We start from the raw sequence: 15079 nt of genomic DNA, 5'->3' as shown, positions 1-15079 counted from the left end.
CCCTAGTTCAAAACAGGGGGGCTCCAGGTTGGGGGAGCCTAGTATAGATGATACAGTGTTATCAGTGACTCTCTAGAAGACATTGGATTCTGTTCTAGAAAGTAAGATTCCTCACTTTGACTTTCAGTGAACAAAGGTCCCTTTTCCACAAGTCTGTCATAAGTCCAGAATTAAATGCATGCTATAGGGAACATTGTGTCCCTCCAACACCTTGGTATTTTTATCTAGGGAAAGTGGATGGAATGGCCTTTGCTGACTACAACTACAGTGAATAATTTACTCAAAGCCAGCAAGAACAGAATCCATACAAGGTAGATAAAAGGCAGCACTTTGAATTGGATCCAAAAAGTAAATGTGAGCACAATTTTAAGAGAACTATTGTGCTATATTACCTGCAATAAAGGACTTCTGAGTTAAGTTCACATAGATACCAAGGATGACCTGCTTTCCACTGGTTCCTTACTGGATTAGGAAAGTGCTCCAGCAATTCCACCTCAATATCATTTCATGCATGTTGAGACAGCAAAACAACACACATGCACACAAACTGAACTTTGGCTATTTGTCCTTGAGAAAAACAAGCTAAAAATCAGTGCTCAGTAGATGCCTGATTGCAGGCAATTTACAGAGTACATAGAGTGCTTACTTCTAAACCTGCCGCACAATTGTCTTTGACTGAAAAATAAAGCAATTTTATTGTTCTTGGTATCTGGAAGAATACGCCAAGATATAAGAAAAATTAACTTTTGCTAACATCCATCAGATTGATCAGACTAGGGTTTTGTTTGGACAGTCCTTAAAAGGGAAAACGATCACTGCTGCTGCTTATTGGGCTAAACATTTTTCAAACAGCAAGGCTACTCTGATTTTATGAATCACTACACTGACTGATAATAAGGATTTGGGATGGATCATAATGGCGGCTGCATGCCCAGAGTAATGGAATGAATCCAAAGCAGCATAAGCGGAGGGAGAGCAGCTGCTAGCACTGTCCCATAAAATGCTTGCACAGATGCTAAGTGGAATGTCCTGTTCTGGTCTTGCAGAGGCCAAAGGACAAGGCGGCAAGGCAGGTTGGTTGTTGCAGCACCATGGAGAGTTCCCAGTTGAAAGTGATCTGAAGCTTCTAAAGCCTCAGTTTCCTGCCCACCTCCACAAGGCTCTACCCAGTTCCAGAGAACTCAGTTTTCTATGGGTCAACCCCTGAAGTCAGGCACTTCTCCTGAGATCTGTGGCCTCCCTGAGATCTGTGGCCTCCCACCTGGTGCACTTCTACGGTTGGACAGATGAGGTTATGGAATGACTTGTCGAGCAAGACTGCCCATTGCTAAGGCTACATCCTCAAAACATTGTGTACATGCACAGTGAGGAGCCCATTACTGGAGCAGCCATTCTCACCAGATGTGGCACAGTGATAATGCACAAAGCAACTGTAAGGCGCAAAGTGAGTTGAAGAGGTTATGTAATAGGAAAAGAGATAGAAATGAGACACCCACATTCCATTTCGGAAGAACAGCAAGCAGACACATACCTCAACCCTCCTGCTTAAAACCACACACAACTGTTACTCAGAAGCTCCAGTATCTGGCCATCACATTGGTACTACAAGTAAAGTGAATGTGTTACAAACAATTAACTGGACCCAGATACCAGATGAGCAGGCAAGAGATACAGATCTATTTGCTTTTTAAGAAAATGGTGAACTTTCCCCCCTGTGCTGATTGCACTGTGCTAGCTATTATGAGATTTAAAAATTATTTTAATTATTTGTGTAAGGGTGGTACCTAACTAAACAGTGAGATGAGCACAATGACTTTGAGCTGCATAGTGTAAGTTCCTCCTCTCCTCTCCCAAGACCTGTAACCCCACTGCAAGTCCTCTAAATCTGCTCCAGTGGTTCCCCCTAACCCTGTAGAGCAGATATAGGGCAATGTGTGGAGTGTGGAAAGGGCAGGGGAGTTATGTTACACAGATAAAAAAATGCTGCACTGTCTTAACCGCTGGATAGCACCCAAAACATTTTTTTAATATATCAAGGGAGCTTACATAGAAGACCCAGATGTCTTCAATTAAGACTCAACCTACCCAGCTAGGTCACTGCATTACATGCTTTCAGACTGTGGCCTGGAATGTGCTGCTTTTTAAAAATGAACATATTATTCCCTCTAATAGCAAACTCCAGTGGTAAGTGGCAACTTTTTGTTGCAAGTCTCCCTTGTGCTATTTAAACCTGCATCCATTTAACCTTGCATCCAAGGGCCTTGAGACATCTTTCCCTCCTCTGCACTGAAATCTTTTGTGGGTCTCGCATCCTACAGCCAAAATCCTAAATGGAATCCCTGCCTTCCTCTATGCTTTTCAAACACCATGTGCCTAAGATTTTAAGGAAGAACTGAAATAGTTTTCTACCCAATGGCAGCAGACATGCAATGAGACAGGATGAGATGGACCAGGCCAACTTGCCTCAAGTAAGATGCCGTTTTAATTACGTCTCTGTCAACACCAAGTATCCTACCATAGCTAGAGTAAATTTGTAATACTGGGGCTTGAGCCTGGACAGAGAAGATAAAATAATTAAATAATATGGGTTACTTTAGTCTGGGATGCGGGTGGCACTGTGGGTTAAACCACAGAGCCTAGGACTTGCCAATCCGAAGGTTGGTGGTTCGAATCCCCACGATGGGGTGAGTTCCCGTTGCTCGGTCCCTGCTCCTGCCAACCTAGCAGTTTGAAAGGACCTCAAAGTGCGAGTAGATAAATAGGTACTGCACCAGCGGGAAGGTAAATGGTGTTTCCGTGCGCTGCTCTGGTTTGCCAGAAGCGGCTTAGTCATGCTGGCCACATGACCCAGAAGCTGTACGCTGGCTCCCTCGGCCAATAAAGCAAGATGAGCGCCGCAATCCCAGAGTCAGTCACGACTGGACCTAATGGTCAGGGGTCCATTACCTTTACTTTAGTCTACATTTTGCAGTAGATATCTCGGATTAAAGCTAAATAATTTCTTGTCCAACCCGTAATTGTCTAATGACTGGGAGATTTCTCATCATTAGTATTTCAAAAAAGCAACTGTTGAGTCATCATGTGCTCCTCTTACCTGGAAAATGTTTATAAGAGGAGAAGGCAAGCAAAACTTAATATCTGCAATCACTGAGTATTTTTATTTTTAAGAACATGAACCCCGATGTAAACAAACCTGAAATAAAATTCAATCAGAACCCATTCAAGAGCAGCCTCAAGTGTTATGATTTGTCACTGAAGAAGACCAAACAGTCAAAACACATTTGGCAGTCTGAATTGTAATCTGCTTAAGCTGTGGCTGGCTAGTTAAATCATTCTCCAGCTTATAACAAGCATATGTATTTTATTAGTGTGTTGGAAGATTTCATATGTTTTGTATACTGCATTTTTATATGTTTTATGTATGATAAACGAATTGAGTAAAATTTTCTGGATTTTTATGGTTCCTGGTTATTTTTGTGTGTGTCTTAGATTTGAGCTTGATCCATCAGCCAAATGCTTTTGATATGCAGGTTCTGTTTTTGCTCCTTCACTCTGTACAGCTTGCCAAACACTCCCTATTTTGGAGAGGTGCCTCTTATTTTAAACAGGTTTCACCCCTTTATTTTTAGATCATTACAAGGCCATAGAAGGAAAAAAGAACAGACAGCAAAGTGCCACAGCATCCCTCATTTCTGAAATGCCATTCTGGCACCCTGAACCCTGCAGAGGCACACAAGGCTCGCAACACAAGGCACTCTGCGCAAGAAACGAGTTTCGCTTAAAGCTCCTCTGCCAATTTGTTCATTTTAAAGACTACATTTCAGAGACATGAAGGGCTTGGTATGTTCCGCACAAAATGTACCCGTGGAGTTAGAGGACAAATGATCTATCTTTTGTATACCTGCATAAATCCCCTGAAGTTAATGGAACGTTGCTAATTTACAGCAGCTGGTTCCAGATGTGGAAAAGATCTCATGCTTCACACAGTCCGGATCATTATCAAGGAGACCAAGACAGGAGACACTCTGTTCCCAAACTGCCAACCATTATCATCTGAAGTATCTCTTTCTCTCTCTCACACACAGCATGCCATACATTTTGCTTTATCCGTTTTCAAAGGGATCTGCAAATACATGCAGTTCATCCCCCTAGGATCGTGTTTTATGAAGGGTGGTATATAAAACTCCCTAAAAAACAGAATAAATAAATACTTGGTAAGGGATGGTGTGTGTGTGTGTGGGGAGAGAGAGAGAGAGAGAGAGAGAGAGAGAGAGAGAGAGAGAGAGAGTGCGCCTGCCTTCTGAACTATCGCAATCTCATTCCTACATTTTCTCTGTAGTGCCTGGCAAAGTACCGGTGATAAGTAAATAATCCAGAGTGGCAACTGGAGTAAAGATAAACCTATTGCCTTCACTTGCATGTATGCATATTGAGATTTGCATTATGATACTATAGGCTAACTATATATATATATATTTTAAAATCAATTGAAGGATTTTTGTTTGGGGCTGGGTGAGTCTTGATTTTTAATCCCAGGGGTGGTGGAGGAGAATTCACCCAACGAACTGCAGGACTTAATTATATGTGGAACATGAAATCAGACATGGGGAGTGAATCATATGTTGGTGGGGTAAATTAGGTGCTCTATTGTAGCACACTTCGGACCCATGTTACTCATGTGCAGGCCTACTGATAAGTTGGATATGATATTACTATTTGACTATTAGAGGAAGAGTTGTAGCTCAATGGTAGAACATCTGCTTTATATGCAGAAGGTCCAGGGTTCAATCCATAGCTGTCAACTTTTCCCTTTCCTTGCAAGGAGTCCTATTCAGAATAAGGGAATTTCCCTTAAAAAGGGGGAAAAGTTGACAGCTATGGTTCAATTCCTGCTGTCTCCAGGTAGGGCTAGGAGAAACTCCGACCTGAAACCCTGGAAAGCTGTAAAAATCAGCATAGATCATAGTGAACTAGACGGACCAACGGTCTGACACATTTTTAAAAAATAAAACAAAATAAATAAATGAATGAATGAATTGTATTAATATTATGTTGTGACAATATGTAGCAAAAACAATTATACATCAAATACCCTGGTTTCTCATACAAAAAAGGAGAAAACAAATGAAATAAGAGAAAAGGAAATGACATTTGAAGAGAAAAGAAAGGCCACATAACAATCTCCCTACAATAACACCAATAAAATTTAAAGGAAAAATATTGTCATTTACTTTGTCATTCCATGAAATGGAAAAAAACAAGGCCAACCTCTCCATAAATTTATTTCCTTGATTATTTAGTATGTGTTTCCATCATGTGTAAGTTTTATCATTAAGATAGTTTGCCAAGTTTTCCTTAATCAGTTATTATACTGGGATCATTATTTTTGTGCAACACACTGGTCACACTCAAGGCAGCTTCCTATGATTCCCCAACTGAGGGAGATCCTAGGGGGATCGTATTACTTTGAGGGTCAAGCTCAAACCCATTTCTGGACCAGAATGCCAGTGTGGTACAGTGGACAGAGTGTGGAATTTAGATGTTGCAAGCCAAGTTCAAATCCCCACTCAGCTCTGAATCTCACTGGGTCACCACAAACAATTCAATCAGCCTAACCTAAGCCCCAGGGCTGTTGTAAAATGCTACTGAGTGCTGGGAAAGGAGTTTGTAACAAAATAATGAAAAAGCCATTGTTGCAAGGCAGTGAATGGGGGCTCCTTCCTTCACCGTGTGCCAAATCCAGGCCACATACTTCATTCAGGCCACATGTTTACAATAGTTGTGTGAACTGACTCAGTGTAACCTTGGATAAATTGCTTCTCTGTTCTCCCCTGTGCATCTTTTACCCCCCATGGAGGACATGAGAAGGGAACCTGTGGCCTTCCAGATGTTGCTGAACTACAACTCCCATCATCCTTGGCCATTAGTCAACTTTGCTGTGGCTGATGGGAGTTGTAGTTCAGCAGCATCTGGAGGACCAAAAGTTCTCAAACCCTGCTCTAGAATGAAGTAATAGAGGCACCATTTTAAATACACATTTCCCACAAATTTGCAATGTTTCCATATTGGTTGAGTTTGGCTTTTTGTCAAGGTATGATCTTTGTTCACCAGCAAAGGGATCACCTGTCTTTTCTTACAGAGATACCACCCACCTGCTTGTACAGTAATACAAGAAAACAGAGACAACAAAGAACAGGAACCATAGATCTAGAATCATAGAATCATAGAATCATAGAGTTGGAAGAGACCACAAGGGCCATCGAGTCCAACCCCCTGCCAAGCAGGAAACACCATCAGAGCATTCCTGACATATGGTTGTCAAGCCTCTGCTTAAAGACCTCCAAAGAAGGAGACTCCACCACACTCCTTGGCAACAAATTCCACTGTTGAACAGCTCTTACTGTCAGGAAGTTCTTCCTAATGTTTAGGTGGAATCTTTTTTCTTGTAGTTTGGAACCATTTCTCCGTGTCCGCTTCTCTGGAGCAGCAGAAAACAACCTTTCTCCCTCCTCTATGTGACATCCTTTTATATATTTGAACATGGCTATCATATCACCCCTTAACCTCCTCTTCTCCAGGCTAAACATGCCCAGCTCCCTTAGCCGTTCCTCATAAGGCATTGTTTCCAGGCCTTTGACCATTTTGGTTGCCCTCCTCTGGACACGTTCCAGTTTCTCAGTGTCCTTCTTGAACTGTGGTGCCCAGAACTGGACACAGTACTCCAGGTGAGGTCTGACCAGAGCAGAATACAGTGGCACTATTACTTCCCTTGATCTAGATGCTATACTCCTATTGATGCAGCCCAGAATTGCATTGGCTTTTTTAGCTGCCGCGTCACACTGTTGGCTCATGTCAAGTTTGTGGTCAACCAAGACTCCTAGATCCTTTTCACATGTACTGCTCTCAAGCCAGGTGTCACCCATCTTGTATTTGTGCCTCTCATTTTTTTTGCCCAAGTGCAATACTTTACATTTCATCTATGTGGACCAAGATGTGGACCAAGATGCTAAGAGATTATCCAACATAGATTTATACTCACATCTACCCACATCTACAAGACACTCTATGTCTCTCAGTCATCAGAATACTTTCAATCTCTTTTTGATGAGATTAGCACTTTACCCCACAGCACCCCCTGCTGATCTCCTAGTCCCCCAGCATGCATTCCCTGTTGCTGCAGATTCTCAGAGAAAATCCAATGGAAGCTGTAACCGGAAACGTAATCCAAAAAAATAAAAGGGGGAAATAGATGAGTGATATAATGCTGTCCCTGTTAGTTGCTTCAGCATGCAAACTGGGACTCTGCAGGCAACAAGTACCATGATCACACATTTTGCAGTGCAGAGAGGGCTGCAATCTGTACTGAAACATGAGCCCCGTAGTATGGGAGAAAAACAGAGAGATCCGGAAAATGGAATGTCAACAGAGAAACTCCACAGTTAATTGCCTCAAATCTGACCTGGACCCCTCTCTGTTAACCCTTGAAGGAAACTCCTTCCCTTAGTGAATTTACACTTCTGCCCTGCTCTGCCTTTCCAGCCCCACATTTGCCTTCCATATCACCTCCTGAAGCCCCACTTAAGGCTGCATGATTGGCATGTGCTTCCAAGGTCACAGCTAGAATGGAAGCACAAGGATGCACCCGCCCCCTCCGATCTTTCCCAATTTCTTATCAATGTCTACTTTTACCAGCAGAACACCTGAAGTGGGAGTTAGTAAAACAGTAGCATTTCCTCCCTCCTTTTGGAAAGCAGCCCTCCCTTCCCCACCTTCCCACCTGCGTGCTAAATTTAAAGGAAACATTTGTGAAACGTATTGATGAGAACCGCCATCTACCATTATTCCACAGCCCGGCTTTATACCCTCCCACTCCACACTGCTACAAGGTGTGGAACTGCCGCCGGCTGACAAAGGTCTGCTCGACACAGGTGGCACACTCCCCCACTGCAACTCCCGTGCGTGCACACAAAAACACACACGCATAGAACATGCAGCATTGCTCATCACATTTCAGCACACGAGTAAGTCACCACATGCTCAGCTAGTCATCATGTAGACACACACACAGAGACATGCATCCAGGAATATTACATGTCACAGATGTCAAGTGCCACCATCCTGTTTGCATGCACACCCCCCCTCAATGTTTGTTTTTAGACACATAACACAGATATATGCTCGATAGTTTATGCAAAACACTAATATACAGTGCTTAAGAGCACAACGTCTTCCTGGAGTGTGCTTCAGGAAGACTGCAGAGTACAACCGAGGAAATCGGAACAAGGCTTCGAACATGAGTCTCAGCCATGTGAGTTGGCAAATATCCTAAGTTTTCTCCAGCTACGCAGCACATCTCCTCCCAGCCCCCAGAAACAAATGCTTCTACATTCAGGCAGGTTATTGACCTGGCTTTTTATTCATTTTTCTGTCTAGAAATGGTTAGTTTTAAGTGATTTCACCCACAGCCTTTGTTCCTCGTTATCATGTTTGGTTGGATTTCACATCATTGTTAACCACCTTGGACACCTTCACGGCAATGCAGGATATAAATCTCTTCAACAAACCTATAAATCCATCATTAGGTCTCCTCCAAAAGGACTCTCTCCCACCCTATTCCTTATGATGTCAAAACACAGCTCGGGCTATTCAGACACTCTCTACCATCTCCCGACAGCAGAATGAAACCAGTTGTCCTCAGTCATGCCTGCCCGTCTTTTTGGGATGTTACCGGGGGCTAACTTAGTGGGCCCAAATATGAACCACCCACCCACCTCGCTGCTGCCCATCACCATGGTATCTGACTCCGTGACGCATAAAATCAATAGCAACACAGAACACTCAAATCCTGCTGCCAAGTACAATCACATTCAATGGCTCCCTTTTCCTCAACACTATATGTAATCTCTACAAAAACACACACACACTGTTGATGGCAATTAACATTCTCTTCCCCCAGCCCTCATATCAGGAACCAGGTACCAGGTACCAAAAGCACGAGCAGGTACATTTCAAGGTCTTAAGAACTGTGGAGTAACCAAGAGAATTGCCAAGGCTGGCTGGGGCTCTGTATTGACAGAAGCAAAACAATCACTGGCATTTGGGGGTGTTGCACAAAAGAGGTAAATAAGAGGGAAGACGACTCCTCCGCATACACACACACACACACACACAAAACACAAACAAACATCCTATCCATCTCACTTGAAATAGCGAGTACAGTAAATAACTGTAGCGTCTCTCCATTTCACACTTCATTGTTGAAAGCCAACACTCCCCAAGGCACTTGTGCCATTGGTTAAGGCCCTATACAGCTGCTTTTTCTTCCACCGGCACAATGCTGGACTCACCTGGGTGTCAATGGAAGGGACAACAGCTGATGCCCTGGCAGACGCTCCCCCTTGCCATGGAGTACTTGTCCAAAGAAAGCTTTGCGATGAAGCCTGGCTTAATTGCTGTGGCAGGTCTTTCTTCTTTCCCTTGTCTTCTTCCCTTTCCCACCCACCCCCCTCCTTTAAAATAAAAAAAGGAAAGAAAGAAAATCCTCTTTATGCAGCAGCCACCGTTCTCCCCATAATGATCACTGATGCGATGCCCATTCATTCAGCTTTTCCTCCCCCTTCCGCCTCTCTTTCCCGGTCTCCTGGATTGAGGTTGTTAGTGATGCTGCAGCAGTGCTGAGTGAGATCCCCCTGAGAGTACAGTGAAGAGAGGTTGGGAGGGAGAGAGGGGGGGGGAGAGAAAAAGGCAGAGATGCAAGAGAGAGAGAGAGAGAGAAGAAGAAGAAGAAGAAGAAGAAGAAGGCAGGCCCCAAAACCAGATCTGGATTTGTAGGAGCCTGGAATACTACAAACACACACACACACACACACACACATTGATATAATGGAAACTAGGGCAGGAAAAGAGCTGGGCCAAAGCTGCCGCTGCACATCGTATTATTGTGCCTCTGGCAACCTGAATCATGCATAAGGTCAACACACCAGAAAATCTGAGGCACTCAATAAGTTATTAGCAAGAAGATGCAGGCAATATAAAGAGGCAGGCGACAGACAGACCCTGCTCGGTTGGAGGCTTAGTCAGTGCTTTCACAGCACGCCTTGATTTTTAGAGATGGGTAGAGCTCCCCGGCTGGAATAAAATAGCCACAGCTCAGCAGCAGGTGAAATCCGGCACGATAGTAATAATAAAAAGCCAATCCGCAAGCAATTGCCGTTTCCTTTCTTTTGAGGCATGTATTTTAAAAAAGAACAAGAGGGTGGGGAGCCGCTTGCTATTGTTGTGACTGTTCCACAGGCCAGAGAATGACAGCCTGACAAATTAGCAATAATGACCATGACAATAACTCCTTGCATTTCCCAGCCCTTCTGTTTGCAAGCTGCACAGCAGAAAAGGGCAATTAGAGGCACAGTCCTCAAGTTTTTTTTGGTTTCTGAGGAGCTTCATTGAAGGCTATGGGATTTTGCAGTAGACGGTGATTGAGTCATGGCATGGTCTGCTTATGCACAATGTCATATAAAATTCCACTGTTAGCAGCAGTGAAAAGGTGTGTTTTGGGAGGTTGGAGGGGGTTGTGCTATTTTGCTAACCCACTTAATTTTACATGTGCAGCATATACTGTAGTCCACCATGCCCCCCATGCCCACTGTGTTTTCATCCAGAAGTTTATAAGCAATCGGAATTTCATTTGCATACAACCAAGGCTGCAGATAGTAAAGGCATATGTTGTACAATCAAAATGCTCATAAGCGGAGTTCAGACATGCAGACAAACAGTTAGAAAATAAGGGCTGGCCAGCCCAGCCCCTCTCATTCTTCCATTGCCCATTCAGAGTGGCAGTTCTAGGTTGATATTTTAGGTCAGTCACTAACTTGCCCTAGTTTTTGAGCTGAAACAATAGTAAAATAGATCCAAAGCTCTCAAAAAGTAAGTTGCAACGTGAGCTATTGATTGGTTCAACTACTTCTTGTGGCACATCACTGGCATAAATGAGATTTAAACATACTTTCTAATCCATTGCTTTCATCAATATTTATTTGTAAGATTTATACATTGCTTAATCAAAGAGCTCTCTGAGCAGTGTATAATGTATATTTTTATATTTATGTATGCTGTTGTTGATATGGAGTTTGGGGCACATCCTAACTGCTGCTGATTTTGTGTCGGGCTCAATCGGCAAATTCTATTATAGTTGTTTGGGAGGTGAGTTGCAACAAACCTGCTTCCCTAAAAGATCAGGCTTCTTGTGATAAGGAAAGTGACATAAAAATGCCTTGAAAAGTGTGGGATAACACTTGACACAGTGTCATCTAACCTCTTCACAAACAGATCAAACATTAAACAGACAGCAACATCCTGCTTCCCTGCAAAAAAAATAAAATCAGGATGAATGTTCAGTGAACAGGTTGTCTGGAAGCACTGATAAAGCAAAAGTAGAGGCTAAATTTAGAATAACCTGTGAAAAGAAGCTTTTAATACACATTTTTGAGAGCTATTCCAGTCAGACTACATTTTGGCCTGTATTGATTTATTCACCATTTTATAGATTGCACTCTAGCCATTTCCTGCTCTGCGGTCCATCTCACCTCCCTAGAAATCAACTCTGTCATTTTAACACTTCTCTTTCCAACTAATACAATATTAACTTTATATCTGTTTCTCTTTTGGAGTGGGGACACTTGTGGCCTAGCCTAATGCTGGATGCCATGAAAAAAGTACCCAGACCATGGATAGCTCCATGTGAGTAACAGACTCTGACAAAGGATGGGAACAGACTGCAGCTTTTTAAGCCTCTATTTTCAGATTACTTTGTCCAGATTCCACCCCCTTGCAGAGAACTTCAGATCTTCAAAGGACCAGCCCTCAGGTCTAAGGATGGGCACTCCTCCAGCATTCTGCAGACTGGTGATGTACAGTGAGAGGCATCTGGTTCTTCAGGCTGAAGGGAAGGTTCCTGTGAGGACCTGAGCTCTGGCCTTATAGAGCCTGCAGGTCCCCCCTTATAGAGCCTGCAGCTCTGAGCTCTGAACCTGACCCATCTGATACTGCAGCAGCCTCTGAGTCAGTGTCCAGACCACTGCTAGATTCAGGATGCCTGATTTGGAGTGTGTGTGAGGCACCCAGGGCAAACCCCACCCACAATGTAGAGGGGAACATACATTATTGTTTGTTGTCACCTGGCACCTTCTTACACATGACAACATCTGTCTGGAGACCACAGGCAGGTTACCACAAAATCAGTGCCTTTCAGCGACTGCTCCAATTAAGATGCACCTAATCTGTGATTAATGATATAATAAACTAATCACACCTATTAATTGGGTAACTTTTATAATTCAACCCAGTTAAAGTTTGCCAACTACTCCAGCATCCTCATCAGTATTGACTCATATGTACACTGTTTCAATGATTTTGGAAGCTTCAGTCTCAGAAAAAATGGAAACAGACTGCCGTTTGCCTTTCTATTGTGGATATAGGTTTGATTCCAGAAAAGTGCAGGTATATTTGCCGAACTAATATCTGAAACAGGGGTGGCTAACCTGTGGCTCTCCATCAGCGGCAACCAGCAATGATGCAGAATCATAAAATTGTACAGTTGGAAGGGACCCTGAGGATAATCTATCCCAACCCCCCCCCCCCCCCCGCAATGCAGGAATCAAACTTGCAACCTTGGCACCACACTCTGACCAACTGAGCTAGTTCAGCAATAGCTGGAAGGCCACAAGTCAGACATGTCTGATCTAAACAGATAGTCATTTGCAATGGGGCAGCAAAGCTGGAGAGAGACAACAAATAAAGCTCCATATCCATATTATAAGTAATCATTTCAAGAAGGAAACTCTCTCCCTATTCCCAGTTTTGTGATGAAGTTTTTATCTTTCAACCCAGCGAATTATGGACAGCCAGGTAATTTGTTGCTTAAGTAGAAACCATGATACCCTCAATGATATTCTGTGAGAGGAGATGCTTAAGGCTGTGTGGTCTACTTATAGGAGTGGGACTTGCATTCACTGTGCTCTGCTCATATATCTGAATAAGAAACATAGGAAGCTGTCATATACTGAGGCAAATCATTGTTCCGTCTAGCTCAATATAATTACACTGACTGGTAGCAGCTCTCCAGGATTTTGGATGGGAGTCCCCACACCCCAAGCCCTGTCTGGAGATGCTGGGGACTGGGTTTTCTTCATACAGGGCAAATGTTCTACCACTGAGCTATGGCCCTTCCCCCAAAGTGTCAAAGACATCTTAAGTTTGCAGTGCCCTCTTATCCAAAGGATGCTAAACCTGTGGCTCTGCCCCTGGCACTTCCCACCACTCAGTAACAATACCCTCCCTACCTATTATGGACAGAGTTCCTAAAATATAAGCAGTTTGATACAGTTGTGAACTGATGGCAACACTAGATCTGTAGGATGGCTGAAGTCTTTTTGCAGAATCATAAAGAAGAAATGCTGCCACAACAGTTATGAGGCCTGTTATATCTAAAGTAGCTTTTGTTTTTAGGCTGAAATTTGCAGGTTTTTTGTCAGCAACCAAGGTTGGGGCCTTGAGGAATAGTGGGCAAAGGCAAATCCGATTTAATGGATTTCTTCCAAAGGTAACTATCAGCATGGCTGCAAGGTACATTAATGCCTTGGCAAAATGCTACAGGAAGAATTCTAACTTTCTGGTCTAACAGTAGCTGAGAGGACTTTATAGATTCTGCAGAGCTGGGTTTTCTATTCATAAGATTCTTCTGAAGTTTGATGTGTTATTCACAAATAGGTGTGGGGATATGAAGATAATACCATTCACTAGGTATATTTTGAACCTGCTGGCCAGGTTGAAGGAGAACCTGCTGGGCTTTCCACACTTGACCCTGGCATTTATAGGCAGAAGAAACCCAGTACAGCTGCCTAGCTGCATATTAGACAGGCATTCTCAGGTGGATAAATTGGCCTTTACCACCAATGTCTGCTTGTTAGGATTTTAGTCTCATTTCAAATGCATTTGTTGTTTTTATCCTTTTAACTATTTTTAGTTGTTTTATGTGTAAATTGCCTTGGGGCAGTGGTTATAAGACGGTTAATAAATAGGTATTGTTGTTGTTTAAGATGATGATGCCGATATCCCTCGGGTCAGAAATACAAGTAGGCTTCAAATAGCTGTTAAATGGAAAGACAGCAGGAGCAGCAGAGCAAAAGACCAGACAGAAAAAGAACATAGAAATGCCACAGTCTGAGCTCCACACTTGTGAAAATGGCTTTTGTTACAGGAAGGCACTTCAATTTTAGCCTCTTTATGATAAACTGGCGGGGGGGACAAGAGGGGAGAAAGGTCATTGTCCATTTTGCTGACACTTTGTTCTGGGCATTTCCGACTTCCTTTAAGAAGTTACCTCTTCTTCCACAGAGTTGCTTTCTCCTAGGCCCAATCATGATGCAACTGCTCCCGGAGTCTCAGACCCCTTACCAAGTAGATGATGAGAGAACAGAGTAGCTGCCAAGGCAAAGAAAAGGAGCGTCTCCACCCCCATCATTCTACCCGGACACTGAGGTCCAGCACTGTGGGCCTTCTGGCGGTTCCCTCACTGCGAGAAGCCAAGTTACAGGGAACCAGGCAGAGGGCCTTCTCGGTAGTGGCGCCCTCCATGTGGAAAGCCCTCCCACCAGATATCAAAGAGAACAACAACTACCAGACTTTTAGAAGACATCTGAAGGCAGCCCTGTTTAGGGAAGCTTTTAATGTTTGATGTATTACAGTATTTTAATATTTTTTTGGAAGCCCCCTAGAGTGGCTTGGGAAGCCCAGCCAGATGGGCGGGGTATAAATAATATATTATTATTATTATTATTATTATTATTATTATTATTATTACTTTGGGAGCAGTTTCATCATGATTGGGATGGGTAAATACATCAATTCTACTGAGCAATTTCCACATTTACAACAAGATGTGAGAGAGAGAGAGAGAGAGAGAGAGAGAGAGAACAGCAACAACCCTGCCAACAAAAAAATCCCAAACAATACCCCAGCTCAAGAGCAGCATCCTCAGCTTTTGTAGCTGGAGTCAGCCAGGGCCTTGCCCTCCCAGGCCAGG

General features: G+C 43.3%; 2 protein-coding genes across 2 annotated transcripts in view; one reads left to right on the top strand and one right to left on the bottom strand.

Annotated features, from left to right (window-relative positions):
* DLGAP4 (DLG associated protein 4) overlaps positions 1 to 9470 on the bottom strand; it is a 338739-nt gene extending 329269 nt beyond the window's left edge. Inside the window, exon 1 of the mRNA XM_079979044.1 lies at positions 9348 to 9470. The gene's annotated coding sequence lies outside the window, so the exon portion shown is untranslated. The remainder of the gene's footprint in view (positions 1 to 9347) is intronic.
* TGIF2 (TGFB induced factor homeobox 2) overlaps positions 1 to 15079 on the top strand; it is a 379781-nt gene that overhangs the window by 352213 nt on the left and 12489 nt on the right. The window lies entirely within an intron of this gene.

The sequence above is a fragment of the Podarcis cretensis genome (genome assembly GCF_951804945.1).
Source record: "Podarcis cretensis genome assembly, chromosome: 6".
Taxonomy (NCBI): domain Eukaryota; kingdom Metazoa; phylum Chordata; class Lepidosauria; order Squamata; family Lacertidae; genus Podarcis; species Podarcis cretensis.
This window is presented reverse-complemented; position numbering and strand designations above follow the sequence as displayed.